The sequence below is a fragment of the Passer domesticus genome, chromosome 6 (genome assembly GCF_036417665.1).
Source record: "Passer domesticus isolate bPasDom1 chromosome 6, bPasDom1.hap1, whole genome shotgun sequence".
Taxonomy (NCBI): Eukaryota; Metazoa; Chordata; class Aves; order Passeriformes; family Passeridae; genus Passer; species Passer domesticus.
The window spans coordinates 38,007,706-38,020,478 of record NC_087479.1 but is presented as its reverse complement, the minus strand read 5'-3'; the positions used below and the strand labels follow the sequence as shown (position 1 = coordinate 38,020,478).

At 42.5% G+C, this 12,773-nt stretch overlaps 1 long non-coding RNA gene across 1 annotated transcript in view; it reads left to right on the top strand.

Annotated features, from left to right (window-relative positions):
* The first annotated feature begins 2,177 nt into the window (after positions 1 to 2,177).
* The window catches only part of LOC135303207 (uncharacterized), a 29,277-nt gene continuing 18,681 nt past the window's right edge, over positions 2,178 to 12,773 (top strand). Inside the window, exons 1-2 of the long non-coding RNA XR_010364689.1 lie at positions 2,178 to 5,818; positions 5,950 to 6,067. This is a non-coding gene — a long non-coding RNA (uncharacterized LOC135303207). The remainder of the gene's footprint in view (positions 5,819 to 5,949; positions 6,068 to 12,773) is intronic.

Below are 12,773 nucleotides of genomic sequence, written 5' to 3'. Positions count from 1 at the left end.
TTTCTCCCTGAAGGCTGTTGTTCTTTGCAGTATGGTTACCGAAACAGAAAGGAGTTTTCAGAAAAATCTTGAACAGCCCTTGTAGCCTTATGGAGAGGTTACCTGGAAAGTGGTAACTTATGAAATTGAGTGGTTCAGTATGGTGTTTTAGCAGCTGTGCATTGCTTGCTTGATGCTGTGGCAGCTGAACCAAAGGTAAAGGTGTGGATGATTTGCCTGCCAGGCATCTTATCCTGCCCTGGGTTATGCTCTGAATTAAATCAATAATTTGAGAAATTCATGTTAAAAAGAGGAAAGAGGAAGAATTTCTGCACACAACACAGATATTGCTGCGAGTCCTTCAGCACATCTGCATTGTTTAGGTCAGAGCAAGGTTAAATGCTTGCTGCAGGTCAACAAAAATCTGTAGTTAGGGCCTAGGGCAGAAGTTCAAAGTTCTCTCTTCTTATCCTGTTCTTCAGAAATTAGGACACTTGTGGGGCTGACTACCTTCATTTGAGACCCTGAGTCAAGAGTGATGCCTAAAAAATAATTTTTATTGATTCTTCTATCACTGGGACAGGCACCATCTTAGCAGCCACCTTTGTCTCTCACTTAAATCTTTCACCTCCTTTGCTCACTGATTTAGCAAAGAACTGTTTGATTCTGACATAAATAGAGGAAAGGTTAATACATGGGGAGTGGTGAAGCTCCCTGCCACTAAGCTTGAAAACTAAGGAAGAAAGGAAGAGAATCATATGAAGAAGATAACAAGAGGCCCACTGGGTTTCAGATTTCAAAAGGATGGAACATGAGATACAGACCAAAGCTGTGCCAGGGTAGTGTGATGAATGTATTGCAATCTTTATTTAATACAGCAGAATTAGTACAGACTGTGAAAATTCTTGCTTCTGGCAAGTCTCTCTTTCCTGAAGAATGTACTACTTTTCTCTGAGTCATAGGGCATCACAGGTTTGTGAAGGGAAAAGAGTTTCAGATTTTATAATTTGCAGGAGACACAGAGGATGATCTAGAAACCTCCTTTATCAGTGAAATGAGGAGTTAGAGAGTAGGACAGAGCATACTTTGGATTCAAGAGGGCCACTGGTATATAAACAGGTCTCCTAGAGGCTGCTGTCATACCTGGCTTTTAGGTGATTTTATTTCCTAAACAGCACTGTGTATATATGGAAATACTCAGGATCTTTAAATTGCTCTTAGATGCTTGCACAGCTGAGTCACTCCTGAGGTGCCAGCAGGACAATTCAGTGTCATGTGTGAACTAATGCCACCGCTGGCATGTCCAGTGTAGCTGTGCTGAAGTGTCCCAGTAGCAAAGCAATGGGATTGCAGTTTTAGCAAGGGTTGTGATTTAAGCCTACAGAGATTGCCCACAACAGCATAGTCATATTGAAGAACTGAGTCTGGACTTTTCTGGTATTTTTTACTGCTTTTTCAGTGCCACAAAGGACATGTGAAGAGGATTTGTCTTTTCACTGTGCTTCCATCTTTCTGACTTATGCTATCAGTGAGTATGGGAGGTTCAAGATGGCTGGAGAAACTATTCCTTCCACTGACAAACAGGTATCTGATCTTGCAGAGAAGTGACTGAATTGTTCTCCCCCTTTCAAGATGGGCCACACAATATCTCTTTAAAAACAAAAACAACCCCCCAAAAAAGCAGTGTGACAGATCTCTCTCAAACAGCTTTATTTTTCTTCCCTCTCTGAAAGTTTTAAGTTAGCTAATTTGGGTTACAAGCTGTACAAAACCCTTGGGTTTTGGTAGCAGTCCAAGTTGGTAGCCTATGAGAAGTTATTGTGTTCAGATGCCTTCTGAGTGGGGACGTAAATGCAGCATGTTGCAGGCTGCAGCTGTTAGATGGAGATTGCAGTAATGTCCCTGAAACACTGAATTAAAAAAAAAAAAAAAAAAAAAAACAAAGAGCAAAGTTGTTGGATTTGAATAAATGGGGGTGTTGCTCTCTGCCCTTATGTAGTCCAGTACATATCAAAGGCCCCCTTCCTTTAATAGCAGGAAGGAAATAAGATCTGTATCTCTTGGGAACATGCTTCTAAAACCAACTTTCACTTGCATTCCTATGTCTCCTTTTAGTCCCTCTGAATAGTAAAAATTCACATTATCACATTTTAGTCACCCCAGCCTGGATATTAGATCACTCAAGGGTGTTGAGTCTTACTAACATCTTAATTTGGGTGTTGGTGTTCCTCTCCCATGTTCAGGTGCCTAATATGGATTCTTATCACCCCAAAACAGTGAGCTTGGATCCCAGCCCAGCATGCGTGGGCACTGGCAGCACTTGGATATTTATAGGGATTTCTACTTCCTTCTTTTCTTTGGGCCACTTTCTTACTACAAGAATTCCTGATTTCTTCCATGCACCAATGAATGCAACCCTTCTAGGGTGGTGTCTGGGCAGGGGATGTTATGTATGTACCTTCCCAGCTGCCAGGGCCAGTGCAAACAAGCATAGCACAGCACTGGCCTGCAAGGCACTGAGGGGAAAAAAATGTACCACCTTTTTCACACCCTTAGATCTAGTTTTGGGAGATTACTCAGCCTTGTTGATTTATTGTGTCATTATTAAACTCGGCTATCTTGACATCCCAAGCACCATTACAATGTGGTTAGAGAGGGAGAGAGAGTCAAATGCCCTGAACCTTTTTCTGATTGGTAATTTCCTCTGGATCTACAGAGTGGCAGAAGGGTGGAACTTTCAAACAGTACTGTACTGATTTTGTTTTGATCTATTCTTTGAAAGGTGAATCAATAAAATCTGATTCTTACAGAAATCTTTAAATTGCCACTTGAAGTTTCATCTTCCTTCCTAGGTGCTCATGGTAGAGAAGGACATCAGCAGAGGTAGCTGCTTGACAGGTGCTCATGTGCAGAGCAGCTCAAAGCACTTGCTGACAGACCAGCCAGCTGACAATGGGAATGCAGGGCAGTAAATTCCCTTTTTCTTTCCCTTGCTGGTGATTCTTTCTAGGTTTCTCTGTTCCACTCAGATGTCATTTCCCTCAAAAAATTGTAAGAATCTGGTAACTCTGCCTCATTCTGAAATTTCAGTTAAAATCTGTGAGTATGTCTCTGTTGGGAGCTCAGCACCAGAAATGTGATTTTAGAAGCTTTGTTTCCTTTGGAAGCCAGAGGAATAATGTCAATATTAGACCTGAACTGCTGTAGTCAAGACTTGGGACTATGGGGAATGGAGCAGAGCCCTGAATGCATGGCTGGAGAAGGAAAACCTGCAGTGGACATATTTGAGCATTTCCTGTCAGAAGGCTCTAAGAGACTGGATAAGGAGCCATTACTTGAATGAGTCCATAGCATCCTCTGTGTCTCATTAACAGATGGTTCTAAAAGGCAACAGTGGAAATGCAAACTCATGCATGTTTGTGCTTGCTCTGCTTGTGCCTCTCCTGGCAGCACTTGCTGGCATAATCTGTCAGGAATTAACCTTTTGCTTGAGGTATTGTTACACAGGCTGGTATAATTCATCCCATTGCCTGTGACAAATCTCTGTCTCACCCCTCCACACGCTTCCAACCTAGAAGGAATTATGTCAGAATGGTAGAGAAATGCTGGATGTAGGATCTCACCTTTGTAATGGGCAAACTTTCTTCTCCCACTCTAAGTTTTTCTGTGCTTTCATTGCCAGGATTGTCCACACAATCCTCTACCCCAATTACCCATTGATTAGGGCTCCTCTGGTAATCTGCCAGATGCAGGTTTGTTACCAACAGATGGCAGAAAGCATTTGAGGTAATGAGAGAAAGGATAATGATTGCTGATCTGCATAATAATCAGCTTGTGAACAGGTTTCATGGTTTTTTTCCATTTCCACTGGCTCAAAGATTGCACTGTCAGACAACCAGGCACCTTCTCTTGAGTTAAAGAAATAGTAAGGGAGGAACCAATTTCTTCCAGCTACTGTTAAGATTTCTGGAGGTACACACACACTCCACCACACAGATTAAGATTTTAGCCAGAGTCAGAGACGGCACCAGGATTGCTAGGAATGAATGCTCAGCCCTCTTGTGATCAAGACCTTTAACTGACCAATCTGGTCAGAAATACTTTCATTTTTCTGTTTTTTGAGACAATTTCCCCCACTTGTACCACAAGGCAAGAAGATCCCCATCTCCCGTGGACCAGCATCACCTTTGCACTGTCTAATACCTAGTCTGAAAAAAAATACTTCCCACTTCCCTGTGTTTTGGAGTTCTTCAAACAAATTCTGCAGCTTTGCACATTGACACAGCCTCATACAAGTCTACATCTAAGCTACTTCGGAGTCCTTGCAGGAAGAAGTCTTCTCTGGAACCCTCTAGAGCAGTGTTACAGGAGTTATATGCTTTAAAACACCAGTTTCCTGTGCTGCACAAGGTCTGTACAGATTTTCACTGTTTGAAATCTACAGGGTGCTTGGACTCTAACTGTCCCTATCTGAAATGAGCCATATAACACTCACTCAAAAATCATTTTGGTGCAATTTACTGTGACTTTTGGCAAAGGATTTGGATTGAAGAACTTTTCTCAAAAAAACCAGCCTTACACACATGGGTGCAAATGCTGGGCTGTTCTCCAGGTGGACTGGAAGACATGGCAGACATCAAACACCATTTTTTCCCATTTCCATCAAACACCTTTGCTTTGTGAAATCCCTTTCTTGGTTTAAGTTCTAGATGGAGATTTTTGAGATTCAGGCTTGATTCCATAGAATAGTAAATGCAGATTTTTCCCTGATTAACCTTTCTGTTTACTCTGGGTGCTGATAATGCAGCAGCCTCCTGCCAGTTCTTTGCAAGGGTGGTATTTATCACATTCTCAGCTGTATCACTTGTCACTATGAATTTTAGCATCTGAACCTTACAACACAATCACTATCTACTCCTGTCCATGTGTTGCAGCTGTATCCTCCCTCTCCAGGAGAGGGAGAATGTTGGTTTTTTTTGAGCTCATACTCTAAAGGACAAGGATTTACTATTAAGTCTTGAGGCCTTGCTACAGACATTGCTGTTGGTTACAGGATTTTGCTGTCCCTTGCCTGGTTTCTAAGGAAACAATGCCTGGGCATCTGAGCTTGTGCACATTTGTTGTATCCTTTTTTTTTTTAAGTGTCTGTGTTTTTTTCTCTGTGATTTCTGAATTTATTTGCCGAATGCTATTTTATTTGGCACATACATTTATAGTTACTGACTTACTATAAGATTCCTGAAAATATATGATGGGGAATGACTCTGAAGACAACACCCATGGTGTATGCTCAAAATTAGAGATACTAGAGAATCTATATGAAAGAAAAAGAGGGGAGGCTGTGGCCAGAGGAAAAGCTGCTTCTGATGCTGGAACTTATTAGACACATGAGAGTTCAAATGCTAATTCATACAACAGCCATCTTTAATTTGACTTCTGCAATTGTTAGTGAAAACTAGTCACAGTAGTCACTGTGAGTGGAAGAAACCCCAAGTTCCTTGTATTTCTTAGAGACTGTCTATGACTGTCCTAATTTAGCACCACGGCAACGCTACAGGCCAGCCTTGTAGATGCCTGCAGGATACTTATTAACATGTTCTATTTATTTTCTGGAAAGAGAATGGCTGAACCATGTCCTGCATTAGAGAGTGATGTTTGTGAAGAAAGATGGAGCTTTTAGCCATTCTGTTGAACAGGTGACCCCTGATTAAGTTGGGTCTTGCCCAGAAGACCTGCAGGGAGAAAGAAAAGCCTGAGGGATAGACTTCACATGCATCTGAGCTGGCATTTGATTCTTCTGGCTTGTGGATGACACCAGTGGGCAATAAGATCTGACAAGGTATGTGTAGGGAGAGAAGAGGTGAGAAAAGGGGAAAGGACTTTCATCTCTTGGTAATAGTGAGCTGTTTAATTTACTGTGTGTCAGGCTGCTGAGAGTTTGGATATGTAAAGATAATGTGTATTCCTAAGGCAGGATCTCTCTTGGTGGAAACAATAATCATGACAAATGGGAGTCAACTGCGAGACTGTGTGTATCCTGACAGCAGCATGCTGGGTGAAAAACAGACTTCTTGGAACTGATCAGAGTGTAAGTAAAAACAAGTGTGTGGGGGGTGGAGGGGAGCTGGTTTTGGGTTTTCTGTTTCTCCCAAGGAGCACTGTGTGTTAATGCATCTTTACCCAGGGAGCTGCCTGGAGCAGGCTGGCTGCTACCGTGGGCAGGCTTTAAGGTGCAGTTCTGTTACAGGGTTAGGTGTTCTCTGCCATGGGAAACAGAGGCTCTCTGGGGCAGGACTTGGGTCTGCACAGGCCACTTGGGACACAGTGACAGCACAGGCTGCTGGTAATGGGCAGGCAGCAGAGGCTGGGGAGGTGTCCCTTGTGCTTAAAGGGAACCTCTTGAGCTGGGTTACAGGTATCTGCATGTGGGGAAGGGGGGTTTTCCAGCAGGACAGATGGGGTCTGTGCTGTGTCCATCTTCCCCTATCCCAGATTTGTCAATCTTTGCAAAAGACAGCTGCATTTGTTAGCTGGTAGAGCAGAGTTCCTTGACTGCTGGCAGAGGGTAATGCTGCTGAGCCTGCTTCCTTCCAAGGGAGGTTGAGCAGGACTGTTTCTGCCACCGAATTCCCAGGCACCATGTGTAGATTGAGGCTGTCACACTAGTTACAATGATCCACAGAGGTACTGGAAGTTCTGCACCAATATTTTAAGTCAAGGAATGGAGAGAGTGAGGATTTATTTAGGGGACAAATAGAAGTGCATCTGGAATACAGAAATAAAGCAGAGGGACTTTAATATTTTTTAAAAGCCTCCCTCTCCATAAGTTTCCTTGAAAGTGTTCTCAAGGCTGCTGTCACTTCAAGCCTATACACGACCAAAACCATCTCTCTTTAGCAGGTGAAACAGATGCTCAAATGAATGAGGCTATATTGCTTAGGGCAGTTATGTTCATTGAAGTAGTATCCAGGACTTTTCCTGCTGACAAAAGTGAGGCTAAGCTGAGAAGCCACTGAACTGCTGTTAATAGCTTATCACAGTTATTTTCTCTCTGCTGCTATCCTGGCTTTGACTCCTGGCTTTGGTCCACATAATAATACTGTGCATCTCCTGTGAAAGATGTCCCACACACTATTTTTTTCACACAGCAGAGAGGTGCAAAGCTTCCTCTTCAAAAGCACTTGATTTGTTATTGATTACAGATACCTAACTGCTTTCTCTGGCCTTAGTAGTTTTTTTCAGATGAACATAACCAAAAGGAGTAAGGGGGAATAGGAAACTCACATCTCTGCATGTCCCTGTCTCATCCTAATTTGCTTGTGCTTGTTCAGAGTGCTGCTGAACACCTGTGTTTGCTGCTGCTGAAATTGCATCTTGGGACTTTTTTGGAAATAAATTGCAGAGTTTTTACTATTTATCCAGTACACCTGCTTTCACTTTCTTCCTTCCCTCCTTCTCTGGGAATCTTCACCAAATGCCACTTCTAAGGCTTCAGAGAAAAATTACTACAAAAATACTGCCAGTGGCTCTATAGAAGAGTGGCTGGCACAAGGCATTTCTAATTCCTTGTAGTGCTTAACTAACTAGTCTGAGAATGCTGAGCTATTCATTAGCACACATAACAACAGTACTGTGTGTACTTCAAAGAGGGAATTTAAGCTCTGCAACAGTCCTACTGAGATATTTTATTGCCTTTGACTTGAGAGCCTTTCTTCCTAGTGAAGATGTCTGGCTTCACAAGTGCAGGTTGCATTATTTACAGATAGCACACTTTTAATTCATCTTTAAAGGGGCTTGTTCACAGCAGCCCCAACTCTAGAGTGAAGCTGATTGTGTTTTTGTGGTGGATGATTCTGAGAAAGGACTGGATACTTGTAAAGGCTAATCTTTAATAAGAACTAGGAAGATTTGCAGCCACAGAGTGGTGTAAGTTTTTGGGTCTTCCACAAAGCATCCCACTCTGCTATACATCCTGAGTCTTGGTCAGGCCATCCTAAGGCAGGACATTTCATAAGTCTGTCCGTGCTCCAAAGCTCCAGAGAAGTGCTAAGAGCTGCAGAGTAGGGGTGATGCAGGTAGTGTATAGGCAATAGATTAAGCTGAGATGTCTGAACTGATTAGGATCCTCAGCTGTTCTGTCATTTCCCAAAATGGTTGATTTGCAGTGGTGTTACCTGGGGAACATCTGAGTAGAAGAGAAAAAATCATTGCTCACACTCTTAGAGAACAACTTCTGTTCTTGAACCAGCCTAAACAGCTCTGCTGAGTAGGCAAGAGGATCTAGTGGCCAGGAGTATCTTACCTCTTGATAATTAGCAGCAGATAGCAAAAGAAAAATGACATTGTGAACTTGACTTTGATACATGATGGTGGTACAGGAGCTGCTATGGCACTTCACCTGATTGCAGCTGATCCTACAGTGAGGGTCCAGCTCCCTGCTTGAGGGAGATGTTGTGGATGGCTGCAGGAAGAGATGGGATTGTTTCATAACTATCATGGCTTAATCTGCCACCACACATGAGAAGTGCCACAATTCTAGGTTTTGTTCATCAGGGCTCCATTTTCTGGTCTCACTTTCGTGGGTTGACCAAAAGAAAGACTATTTTTCTTGGGAGTCTATTTTTAACTGAGTATTGATTTTTTTTCTCTTCCCCTCTTATAGTATATAATGATGGGCTCTTCATGAAGTTAACACCTTTTTCTTAAAACTGATGCAAACCAGAACCAAATAAAATAGTTCATTAAAGGTTACCATCTGCTTAATGCTGTTGTTTTTTGAAGGTGTAAAAAAATTAGTAGGTCCTCCTGGTTCTGCTACTTGCCTACTTTGTGGTTTTTGAGTCACATAGTGGTATGATAAAGTGAGAAGAATGATACCTGTGGCAGATGGCTGTGTGGCTATCTCAGGTTCTCAAAGCCAACAGGAGTAAAAGACAGGCTTATTTCTGAGTCAGAAAAAGCTCTGTCACTGTGTCTGTAAAGTGGATAGGGAAAAGAAGGCTCCAAAAGAAAGTCTGTTGGAGGTTTTCTGTCCTCTGCCTGGATTGCTGCCAGAGCTGGTGATGGAATGAATCCTGCAACAGATTAAAGTTACACTAATCCAGATCATCCAGAAATGCGAGACCTCCAATCATGCATGGGGAGGCCAGAAAATTACACTGTTGTCATTCTAAAAAAGAAAATACTCTTTCCTAATGTTCCACTGGGACTATCATATTGCAATCCAGTGACCTTACAGTGAGCACCTAGGAAGTCCTTGGTGATTTCTTGCTGCTCTTGATTCATGTCTTTGTTCCTCAGGAACTGAGGAATACTTTGAAGGCTGCCCTATTCAGTATTGCACCTTGATACATAAGTCTCTGAAAATTGTTATTTATAAAAGCAGTAAAATTGTTATTTATAAAAGCAGTACCTGCAGTGGTTCAGAGTGCAGATACATTGCTTGAGGATTATCAAACAATTATGAGCACAAAATCTCAGTAGGGCTTAGAATTACAGAGTATCTCTGAGGCAGGCAGTGCTTGTATGGACAGCTTTATTTCAATCACAACACATTTTAAATTGTGAAACAAAGTTAGTCTGTACTGGAATGACACCAGCTGAGCTCCTTTCCCCTGCCTAAAATACAAGCTTGTGGTCAGTTTTTCCAGCTTTTTTTTTTTCCTCTTCTTTTTTTTTTTTTTTTCTTTTCATTAAGCCTCTTCTTGGGGTGTTTTCTGTATTACATCAGGGCATCACCTTGCATAATCTAAGACATCTCATGACTTCCTTTTTTAATCTGTCCAGTAGAACTATTGTCTCTGGCATGAAGAACAGTTTGGGCTTCAATTTGGGCTGATGCTACAGAAGAAATACAATCGTAGTGAGTCAAAATAGAGTAAGGGGGAGATCCTTCTCTGAGGACTGGGCATGCTGGAACTGAAAAACTTTATGCATACACAACAAATAGCACTGAGTGATTCACTTGGAGTCAGTCATGTGAGTTTCTTTGGCAGTCTGCTTCTGTTTTTCCTTGTTATAAAAAGTAGCAAATGCACTTCCACCAAAAATCTGTGCAGGAGCGGTTAACTTTTATTAGACCCTTAGGTACAAACAAGAGCAACAATACTGTGGAAACTTACAGATTTTTCCCCTGGGAAAAAGACAGCCCTCATGGAGAGTTAGACTATTCACCTTTCTTGTAAGCCTTCATAAAATAGGCACAATTAAAGGAGCAAAAATTGTAGGAAAGCAATAAAAGGATGTGTTTCTCTGTGTTTGTTTAGATGTTGCAGGTCAGGCAAGCTCCTGAGGAAGAAGCCCCCAGGGCTTTCAAACAATCCCGCCAGCTAGAGAGCATGAGACCAAGAAATTTTGACACTCACAAAATGAAGTTCTGCTGCTTCTGTTTTGGGCCTCCAGCATTTTTCAGTAATTCTTCTATAGCGGAGAAGGACAGAAGCTAACTTTGACAATACAAGTATTTCATCACTGTCTTCTTTCAGAGCCTGGGCTTTAAAACAACATCTGAAAAGAAAGATGTGAGAGTTGTCACAGTGACTATTCCATCTTGCTTTTTCAAGCTCTTCTGTACAACTGTCACATAAAGAGACACAGCTCTGACCTAAAAGTGAAATCACAGTGCATAGCCACAACTTTGTCACGTGGCATGGCTGCACATGCAGTGTGTGGCAATGCCATAGGGCTCTCAAAGTCACTCAGGCTTTTCTATTGGGCCCCCAGTCTCAGAACTTCACGTCTGTTTTCTCTGTGACTGATATCCTTTGCCTTTTGCAAGGAGAAAAGTTAATGCCTCTCCTTGTCTAAATCAGTGCCATTTTGTCCTCTAATGAGCTCCTGCCAAATACTGTATCTGAAAAGAATCTTTATTGTGTGCAAATATTCATCTGTAGCTCACAAGCTGATTGATCCCCTGTGGGTCAAGGGGAGAGTGCCAGGAAAGGGAAGAATTCAATTCTGCCTTTTCAAGACTAATCCTGAAGCACAAGTGTTTGCATGCTGGAAAGTGTTTTGGTACATTTCTGAGAATTATGAATATAATCCAATACAGCTGTTGTGCTAGCATGTCACTTCCTCTCCTCTGGCACCAGATGTGGGCCCCTGGATTTTGAAGACCTCTATAGGAAACCTCCACACCAGGTTGTACAAAATGTTTCTACTGGCCAATGAATTCAAGCAGGACTCAATACCCTGCAACAGTGTTATTGCCTTTTGTGCAATAACAGAAAGTCCTGTTAAACTTTGGCCAAGCTTAGGGCACTCAGTTTGGCTTCCTCTGAACCGTCACAAAGCAGAAGGAGACGCTTAGTAAAAAACCCTCACCTTTGTCTTGTTGGGGGCACTGTAGCTCTCAGTCTTTATCTGGTGTTAGGATAGTGCTAGAATTGAGTGTTGTTCTGTCTGCTATAGACTTTGTCCTGAGTGAAATTGATTTGCAAAAAGCAGTGACACTGGTGGAAGAGGGGAAGATAAACAATCCGTGTACTATTTTGCCAGGTTGTATTTGCTGCAGTTCTATGGGAATTTCTTCTTGCTTTTCTTGGTAAGAAGAAAGGGAGGGAGATGAGGGGCTTGGGGGATGGAGAGTGGAAGGGAATATCCAGCATTTAACTTTTGTTTAGTCATGTTTTTTTAAGCTAAAAGAGAGATTTGGAAAACCTAATTGCTCTTGCAACCCCCACTATATAATAATTCAAGCTGCTCACAAAGCTTACAGGCTCCTCTACCTCTCCAGTGCTGTTTTTTAGCCATGGAGAAATCTATAGTTCTGGCCCTGTGGCATTTTTTAGAGGCATGGGGATGTTAATGCTAGAATCTTGGCAACTTTCCAACCAGAGTAATTACATTCTGCCGACCTGAAATTCTTCCTGCTTCTACACAAGGTCACTTTAGGCACCAGCAGAGCCAGTTGGTTACAACCCAGTGCCCTGCTTTGCCCTCCCCTCCATCCCTCTGGTCTATCCTTAGTCACCTTCTCCTCAAAGGCACAGAGGGCTCTGTGCTCACTCTAAGGTATCCAGTGCCCCGTAAAAATTAGGCAAAGGAAATGGGTCTGATCAAATCCCCTGAACTGCTCTCATTAGGTTTTGAAGTATGACCTGATATCCCATTTCCTTTGATAAGTCAGGGGCTGGTACTTTAACAGACAGTGGCTCTTTTCTTGTTTTCCCTTTGACCCCTTTGGAGCCAGTGTGGCACAGCTAATTCATGGAGGAAATTACATTTATTACTTCTCCTAGCAAATGCGCCCTCTCTGCAATGTTGTTTCGTGCAGTGTAGGGCAGATGCAAGTCAGCCAGCCCATTTTCCTAATTTCATTTGGAGGGATCAAGAGACACCATGCTGGTCTCACAGGCTGGGGGCTCAGTCTAGAAAGAAAAGGCGCAGCAGGCTCCCGCATTGATGGAATCTATGGCATTGCCCCAAATGTTGGTTGTCCAACAAGAAAAAATCTCAAGGACAAAGCATATCCTTCCAAAATCAAAACAAACTGCCTCAACAAAACCAAACCTGCCTTTGTGACAATCCTGACTGGCAGGAAGGGATCTTGAGTTGATAAGTCAGCTGTTGTTTCAGTGTAGATCTGCTTGTGCTGACTTTACCTTCCCATCCTGCAAAGTGGAGCTGAAAAAACCCTTGACCAGGAAACTCTGATATTCAAGGCAGATCTTTTCTCATGCCCTGCCTGCACAGTCTCCACTGTGGCTGTGAACAGACCTAAATCTCCAGGCACTAATCCCACAGGTCTTTGTGTATTAATTCTTTACAGTGCCTCCATGCTTGCTTTCCTCTTG